Raw genomic sequence first — 7,960 nt, 5'->3', positions numbered from 1 at the left:
CAGGAGATCTGTGGGATGGATTCAAAGTTTGATTTTGAACATAGTGAGGGTCCAAATCTCATTGAGGTGGACAAGAATGATGAGGAGATGAATGGCCCTGGGCCTACACCTCATTTCTATAACTCACCAAGAGCCCAAAAGGATACAATAGTAGGGTTCACCAACAGCTTGCAGATAAAGAAGAGGGGATTGCAAACCTCAGCACTCAGGGGCAAGGGTGGTGGCCCAGGTTGCACCTCCCTCTAATATCCTCTTTCACTGGATATGTGGTAACCTGAAAAAATTGTTGGCATTGGTAGCCTGTAGGTTGGGCAGCCTGCCTGACATGAGTGGCCCCACCCCCTCAGATGAGGAAGTAACATTGTCACTTTGAGATGGGACTGATATCCTGCAACAGAATACAAAGCAATTAGGGAGGAACACCCACCCCCGTAACCAGATGGCACCATTCCTAATGAAACACAGGCAGGAGACATGGAAGCCAATGCTCTTGGAGCTTATGGGGAGACCCAATTGCAGGAAGCATCTGTCTAAAGGCATTTAAGGAAAAGATTTGGAAGGGGGAATTTGTGGTTTTGTTTACTTTGCTGTTCAGGGAAGAGCAGATAGAGTATGGGTAAAAGCCCAAAACAAGAGGACAAATCCTGCAGACCTAAGGTGCCTCAAACTCTTGAGATCTGGTCTACAGCCTTTATAATTTAAGTGAGTATAATTTGTGTGAGGAAGCCTGAGAGGTGTTTTCCTTGTTCCAGTATGAAGATTTAATAGCAAGGGCTTATGCCACATACGGTGGGGTATAACATTGTTACGGTATGACTGAGAATTTAGACAGAGGTGGCAGAGGAGCCTGGTACTCTGGAGTAAAATAGACCAAGCACTTTGGCTGGAGTGTATGACTTTGTATAGCCCCACCAGGTCGTATTCACAGGCAGCAGGTTGCCAGTGCCAAAACCTCAGTTTCAAAATACAGATATAAATGTGTTCTTTCCATTTAAAATGGGAAATATTTTTGCTCCCAATGCAGGTACAAACATCGTTGTAGGAGGTGCAGGGGTTAGCATAGTATGCTTTCCTGTTTATAGGGTAAAAGGTGGCTCCAACAGGGCAGTAGGAAAGGGGATATACAAGATCCCAGTGTTTCAGGTAATGCTAAAGGGGAGGCAGGAACCATGGGAAAGGCTCCTTCTCCAATTAAGATACAGGTGTTGTGGAATGTGTTATTGGACCCTCCACCCCAGGAAAAAAGGTGCAGCTTATTTATAGAATGGATTTTTGGCAGAATTTCAAATCCCATGCAAGGGCATGAGGTATCACTCCTGGGCAGAGAATTTGAAGTCCATTAAAGGCTTTGAGCATCTGGTAAAGGGAAAGATCACCTTAGAGGTGGCAGCAGGAATAGTTGCAGGCCCCCTCACATGCCTTTCGGTTCTGCAATTGCACATATCTCCCCAGATGTGGTACCAAAAAAGGTAAAGGGGGAATGCAGGCTTATCTATCACCTGTCTTATGCTTGAAGCTCATCAACAAATGACTATACTGACCCACAGCTGTATACAGTGAGCTACTCACCATTTGATGCTGTGGTAGGCATGATGTGTGGCCCGGGGCAATGTTGGCAAAATTCAACATCAAGTCTGCATTCTGGTTGCTTCCAGAATGTCCCAGGAACTTTAACTACAGTTTACAGTTTGAAGGCCACTACTATTTTGAAAAATCCATGTCCATGAGGTGCTCCATGTCATGTGCTGCTTTTGAAAGATTCAGCTCCTTATTGGAGTGGGTGATTGTGTGTGAGACTGGCCTGTGTCATGCAGTGCACTATTTTGATGACTTCTTATTTTCAGGAAGTTTGGGGACAGACAACTGTGAGTGTATGTTTCATGCATTACAGAACCTAGCCAAATGTCTCCGGGTCCCCCTTGCCATGAATAAAAACAAAAGGCTCTGCCCAAATTTTAACATGTCTGAGCACTGAGCTGGACACAGCTTGGGATGTTTTGAGGTTACCTACAGAGAAATTGGAATTGGTCAAGGCACTGATATGGGCTCTCAAAAGGGGCAAAGAAAATTACACTGAGGGCTCTACAGGTAGTCTTGGGGCACCTAAACTGGGCAGGTGGTGGCTTCTGGCTGGACATTTTGTGCCTGTTTAGCGTCTTCCTCCTCTGGAGTGTGAAAACCCTACCACTTTGTTATAGTGACATGGGAAATGAAGGGAGACTTACAAATGTGGAGAGAATTTCTGGAAGAGTTTAATGGCATGTCAATATGGCATGTCAATTTGGACTGGCTGGTCAAAACTGAGCTGTAGGTACAATCTGATAATTCAGAAGGCATAGGTTTTGGGGTTCACTTTCAAAGAGAGTGGTGTGGTCAGAGGTGACCCAAAAACTGGGTGTGTCAGGGTATTACGAGGAATTTAACCTTCGTCAAGTTTTGTCCTATGTGGGCAGAACTCATTATTTGTGGAGAAAATTTTCAGAATAAAAGGGTCTGTTTTTGCTGTGACAGCCAATCCATGGTCCATATTGTGAAGCTAAGACTGCTTGGGTAATGAGGCTAGGCTTTGGTTTCATACTTCCTGTGGTTTAACATCCTTTTTCATGCAGTGTATGTCCCAGGAGTGGATAATGGTGTTACCAATGTTCTATCTCTATTTCAGGGCAACAGATTCTGGGAATTCACTCTTTTCGCCAGCAGGAATCCAAGCTTAACTGTGCATGGGCCATACCATAAACCAGGTGATGCAATATGTTGTGTCTTTGACCCACTGTAGGTTGACTCCCTCCACTATCTCTGGCCGGCTTATGGGCATAGCCTACTGGAGTAGGTTGGTGAGTTTCCCAGACCCACATGGACATTTTACAGTGCAGAATCTCTTAGATGGGTGGTCCACGAGGAGTGGGCACTGCAGGGACAACAGATTACCCATAACGCTGGAAATCCTAACAGGATTATTAAAAGAGCTACTGTGGGTCTACAGATGTGGGAGGGAGGCCATTTTGTTTAAGGTGACATTTGTTGTTGCCTTCTTTGACAAATTCAGAGTGAGTGAATGGCTGCAGACAGGTCCCAATGTGCATTAAATGTAACCAATGTGCAACTGTATGTAGGAGCAGTGTTCTGGCACTTTAGGTAGTCAAAAAGAGACCAGAAGGCAAAGGGGGTGTACATAGTGTTGAAGGAATGTGCAGACAAGCGCTTGTGCCCCGTAAAGGTGATAAGAGTCTTACTAAAAGTCTGGGGCCCAGAGCCAGGCCTACTGTTCATACACGGTGATGGCAGCTCCCTGACAAGGTACCAATTCAGCTTGCTACTGAGAAAAACCTTGAGCTACTCCAGTCTTGATCTGGGAAAATTTGGTATTCATTCTTTCAGGATCTGGGCAGCAACACCAGTGGCTGCAGTGGATTTTAGCCCACAGCAGGCTCAGGAAATAGGGCACTGGAAAGCCAGGTGTTTCAGGGCTTACATCCACAGCAAGGAAAAGATGACAGGGAACAGTGAAATGTGACTAACTCTAAGTGCTTGTTTGTTTCAAAATGCTACCCAGAATGCACACAATATTTGGATTTGCGGCACTCTATAGTGCATTGGGCCCACAAGAGTGGCCAGGATGGCAGCTAGATTTCATCTGGGCTTCAAGGCCAAAGCTGATGGCATCCTAGTGTTTGGCCAGCTCATGCCACTCCTTTACTCACCGATAAACAATGCAGACGCACCTCATGTCCTGGTTTTTCATCTTGGGGATAATAATGTTGGGGACTGTACAGGGGTCAATTTAAGGGACAGAATCCAGAGGGATGTTAGCTTGATTAGGCAATCATGGTCAGAGATGAGGTTAGTATGGAGCGGCAGATCCGGTCCGCATGGACCAGGCTAGAAAGAGGGCGGTCACCAAGATGTTCCTGGAGAGAGGGGATTCAGTGATACAGCATAGGGATACCCGTTTCAATTAACCTGAATTTTTCAGGGAAGATGGTGTGCATTTTTCAGATGGGAGGTGCTGACATATGGCTACAGAATGTGAGGGAATGGATTGGGCAAGAGTTGTGGCATGGTTGGTTGCAGGGAGTGACCAAGCTAGTAGCTGGCACCCCCTTTTGGCTAGTTTCCAATGCATAAAAAGGATAAAATGAACAGTTTCCAGAGGTAAAAGACCTGGGATTTGGTGATGGGCCTTGGCCTCATGGTCAGTGGGCAGTGGTCCCCAATCTTTTTTGTCTAGCGGGCACCAGACGACGAGCCACGGAGGACTGTGGCAGTGGACAAGCATCCGCCGAAATGCCGCCGACAAGTGGCAACGTCAATAGGCATTGCCGCCAAAATGCCACCAACAAGCGGCAACGTCAATAGGTGTCGCCACCGACAAGAAGCATCATCCACAGGAGTCGCTGTCGAAATGCTGCTGAAAATTGGTGGCATTTCGGCAGCGACACCTCTGGATGACGCTGCTTGTCGGCGGCATTTCGGTGGATGCCTGTCTGCTGGCCAGTATGTGGGCATAGTTAGAAGCCCCAGTGGGCGCCATGGTGCCTGCAGGCTGAGACAGGGGATAAGCTCAGACCTTGTGGCCATGGCAGGCTGAGGTCCAGCCTTCTGCATGTTCTGTCACCTTCACAGGGGGCAGGGTGCTAGGAGTCAGGGAGAGTTGTGCCCTATGGAATAGGAGAGTGCACCCCAAGTTACAGATTATATGGTAAGGAGCCTTGTAACTCCGCACTTGAACCAATTCAATGCCTGGTATTGGAGATTATAGGTGATGGGCGGGTAGGTCCCCTCTCCTGAGCTAACATTTAATAAAAGTTGTGGCTGCTGCTGAATTACATGCACATGTCTGTCCTCATTTTGCTGTTGTGACCACATCAATACACTATAATCCTAAAGCGCATTGATGTAATTTTACTGAGAATTGCACTCTTTTTAGACATAGTTTCCAAGGGCCTGTATCTTCTGGATTAACTGGCCTTTTCATATTAGGACAACATGTCTTTTGAGATAATTTTTATGCAATGTTATGTCTGCATGTTATATTACACAACCCTGTAACGTTGTGCAGACCTCCTAAATCATGACACCTCATTGACTGGAGCTGCCTGGAGGACAACAATGCTATTTCACATCAACTTTTGAGATTTTGAGACTTGTTTTTGTTCCGCACTGGAACGAAGCCAAAATCTGTTAAATGGTTTCGCAAAACAAGAATTGTGTCAATATGTCTCTGTTTGCATTGAAACCTGAGCTCTTCAAGTGAGGAAAAGAAATATGTCTGCGTGTGTCTGTAACCTGGTGGCTAAGGCACTAGCCTTGGAGGCTAGAGATTCAAGTTCCTGCTCTGTCTGATTTAACACAGCATTTTTCATCCTAGATCACTCTGAATCAGCCACATGTCAGACCAGTGCACTAACCACCAGGGTACAGAGTGCACAAGATCATTTTTCAAAAGAGGTCCCTGATTAAAGCTTCATCAAAACAGATACAGCACTGAAAAAAGTTTGATTTTAGCAACACAGCATATTTCAACTAAATGAAATTTTGTCTAAAATGTTCCAATCAGTTTAAATTGTAATTGTCGAATAATAGAATCATGGCAATGTAAGGCTGGAAGGGACCTTGAAAAATCTTCTAGTCCAACCCCCTTGCACTGAGAAAGGACCAAGTGTACCTGACAGGTGTTTGTCTAATCTGTTCTTCAAACTCTCCAATGACGGGGATTCCACAGCCTCCCATAGAAGACCATTCCGGTACTTAACGATCCTTATGGATAAAAAGTTTTTCCTAATATCTATCCTAAATCTCCCTGGCTGTAAATAAAGCCCATTACATCTTGTCTTGAATTTCACCTTCTTCATTTCAGACCAGTTATCTAATTTATCGAGGTAATTTTGAATTCTTATCCTGTCCTCCAAATTGCTAACAGCTCCTCCCAGTTTGGTATCTGCACATTTTATAAGCACACTCTCCACTCCATTATCCAAGTGCTTAATGACAATATTGAATAGTGATCATGTTAGGCCTAGAAATTCTAAAGTACAGTAACAGCTGTGTTATCCGGCCCTGTACCAACCAGAAGGTCTATAAATCACCATTTCTAATTTTCATAGAAAGTCTGGTTTATAGTCTGGTTGGTGCAGGACCAGCAGGCTCCCTACCTGGCTCCGCATGGCTTCCTGGAAGCGGCAACATGTCCCCACTGCTCTTAGGTGGAGGAATGGCCATGAGAGGTTTAGAGTGCAGGAGGGGTGTAGGGCTGAGAGTTGGGGCATGGGAGGGGTTTCTTGGCCAATGGGAGCTGTGGAGCCAGCGGTCAGACCAGGGTGGGGGCATCAGGGAGTCACCTGAGGTGAGCACCCCCCACCCCGGATCCAACACCCCACACACCTCCTGGGCCCCAACCAACTGCCCCAAGTCCCCTTCTGCACCTAAATTCCCTCCCAGAGCCCAAGCCCTGCACCTCCTTCCGTGCCCCAACTCCCAGCCCCATGCCCCCTCCTGCACCCAAACTCCTCTCTCTTAGTTAACCAGCATTTTTCACTTACTGGCACCTCCCATTCCCCCTACGTGCCAGCTAAACAAACTTTTACTGTATGTTTGGGTTTTTAAAAAATATTGTTTTGGTTTAGTTTTCGATCTCTCTTCTTTTTTTTAGTTGACATGTTGCCTACAAAAAAATTGGTATTGTATTTTTACAGACTGCAAGGTGAAGAAGGCAAAGCAAGTCATGAACTGTTGGGTGTTGCACCTCTGAATAAAGGTTGCAGAACATTAAGAACATAAGAATGGCCACACTGGGTCAGATCAGTGACCCATCTATCCCAGTATCCTGTTTTCCAAGAGTGGCCAATGCAAACAGCTGGATCTTTATTTACACATAATAATATAATATTCCATGTTCTTTGGCCAAATCAGAAATGTATGGTGAATTATTTTCTATTTCTTGCCTTTTATTTACAGTGACATAACAGCCCCTGTTGAGAAATGATTTACTCTTTGCATTAACTTATATATACAGGGTATCTAATATCTGAATAACAACAGACTCTTCATATTTCACTTACATGTCATTGATATTTATCAACATGAGTCTACGTACAAAAGACTTTTTGGAATACACAGAAAGTGTGCCTATGCCAAAGAGAGAAAAGGCAAGGAAAATGGAACTTAAAGGTGGTGTGAATTAGCTAAGAGGTTTGACTTATAAATAAAAAGCACTATTCTGATAAATCATGGACACAAATAAAATTAAATCTTACACGGCAAAGGAGCACTGCAGAAACTATTATATCTTCAGTAGGCTGAATAATAAGTAGATCACTAAACTGAAGTCCACTCCACTCACATGAAAGCCAAAGTGCTGGTGGAGTAAAAAAGGGCTGGTAAAGTGAAATCAAGCCCACCAGTGCACATCTAGTGACTGGGGAATTAAGCAACCTGGTCTTTGCTTCACAGCTAAAGCACTGTGTCTGATTTATTAGAAGATTGCAACAAGGCTGGGAGGAATGTGAGGCTGTCTTACTCTCTCAGCCTCATTGTGCTAGGTGCTGAGCAAGCACACATGAAGACACATCCCCTACCCTGAAGCATGTACAGACTGATTTAAGACAAGGCATAGCAAGTGGTCTTAACAAACACATGGAGGGAATGGGAAGGAAGGATCAGGGCAACAGTAATCAGACCACATGGCTACAACACTAGCCTAGTGCACAATTAACTGGCTTTGAGCCATTTAATTTCTTACAAGATAAACATTTTAAAAAATTACTGTTGGTCCCTGCCTATTTGTTTATATCCCACAATCCTTTGGATTAGACCATAGCACATTCATGAATGGCGAAGGGCTGCCACCAATGCCCAAGAATGTCTAATCATTGGCATGGTTATTTAAATAGCACATTTCTATTTCCAAAAAGGTTTGCTTATTATTTGAATTCTGTTCTTTGGCAAGCCTGCAGTTGAAGTA

At 44.8% G+C, this 7,960-nt stretch overlaps 1 long non-coding RNA gene across 1 annotated transcript; it reads left to right on the top strand.

Annotated features, from left to right (window-relative positions):
- Positions 1 to 1,731: 1,731 nt before the first annotated feature.
- On the top strand, positions 1,732 to 6,852 carry LOC120402151. Its single transcript, XR_005597020.1, has 3 exons — positions 1,732 to 1,865; positions 2,663 to 2,741; positions 6,693 to 6,852. It is a non-coding gene; the product is annotated as an uncharacterized LOC120402151 (long non-coding RNA).
- Positions 6,853 to 7,960: the final 1,108 nt, after the last annotated feature.

Source organism: Mauremys reevesii, linkage group 3, assembly GCF_016161935.1.
Source record: "Mauremys reevesii isolate NIE-2019 linkage group 3, ASM1616193v1, whole genome shotgun sequence".
Lineage (NCBI taxonomy): Eukaryota > Metazoa > Chordata > Testudines > Geoemydidae > Mauremys > Mauremys reevesii.
This window is presented reverse-complemented; position numbering and strand designations above follow the sequence as displayed.